The sequence below is a fragment of the Cynara cardunculus genome (assembly GCF_001531365.2).
Source record: "Cynara cardunculus var. scolymus isolate 2C chromosome LG 1, CcrdV1, whole genome shotgun sequence".
NCBI classification, from domain to species: domain Eukaryota; kingdom Viridiplantae; phylum Streptophyta; class Magnoliopsida; order Asterales; family Asteraceae; genus Cynara; species Cynara cardunculus.
In genome coordinates, this window is record NC_037528.1 from 41,508,393 (window position 1) to 41,509,695 (window position 1,303).

Consider the following 1,303-nt stretch of genomic DNA (forward strand, 5'->3'; position numbering starts at 1 on the left):
GAAAGAGACCAGCTTTTACAAAAAGTCAAAGACTTTTCGTGTGCTAAATGTCCACCTGGTTCTCAATCACAGTGTAAAACTAACTTTTATGATTGTTCCAATTCGAACAATTATTCAAGTAGTCCTAAATCTACTATTTCTAAGAACTATTCTCGTTCTAATCAGTATTATCAAGGGTATGTCATTGGATCACCCAATTATTCTTCGAAGATTAAAAGCATTTGGGTCAATAAGTCTGAATTTGTTTTATCTCATACACCTGTTGTTACTAAYAATCTTYHTTGYVTTGTGAAATCCACTAATGATCTGATCAATCTTAGCAAGAGAAGGATTATGTGCTCAACATGCAGAACCAATAATTTTGTCAATAACAAAAGGTTCAACAGGTGGCATGGAGATAACAGCTATTAGAACAACTGGATAGGTAAGAACATGTATGATCAAAATTTCTGGTACGGTTCATATTTTATTCCTGATCATCCTGTTCATAGTGCTGAAAAGAAAATATCTTATAGAAATAAATGGTTTGGAAATTACAACATACCTCAACCCGATACTAACATAATAGGACCCAAATTCATTTGGGTACCAAAATCTACTTAATCTGGTTTTGCAGGTGTGTCCATTTTGTGCTGATCATAATATCATTTAAGTGATACACCAATGCAGGGGGAGTTGTAATTTATTCCAAACGAGGCTTCTGAACATTTCAGTTCAGGACCTGTGCTTTACCGAGTGTGGTTTCTAAACATTCAGTTTAGAACCCGTACTTAAAATGTTTTCTTCAAATTTTATAATTTTTTTGAGCTTAACTGAATCATTTTTATAATCTACTTTCTAGGGGGAGTCTCTAGAAAGTTCAATAAATGTTTTTGAATTTTTTTTAACGAGTACATTTTCTGAACTTATATTTCTTGAGATTTTACTTGCGTAATTTCTCGTCGTACATACCTCCAATACCTGTTTCAGCTATTCTTCAAACTGTTATTATCACGTCTCTTATATGAAAATCTTTTTCGGTGATAATACACTCGTTTGCATTCAATTTTGTTTTCTGATATTTTTTTACACATATATATTCATTTTTTGAATATCAGAATCTGTAAATTTGTTCTTACAGATCTTCATTCATTTCTCTCGTATATACTGAATAATCGAATCGTTGTCGTATTATTCTTTCATTAATTGTGCTTAAAGCCAAATTTTTTGATCAATTTTTTATCTGATCATTGTGCTTTAAAGAAATAATATTTTGATCAACCTTTGTGATCAAATGTGCATAATGCTAAATTTTAGGAGGGAC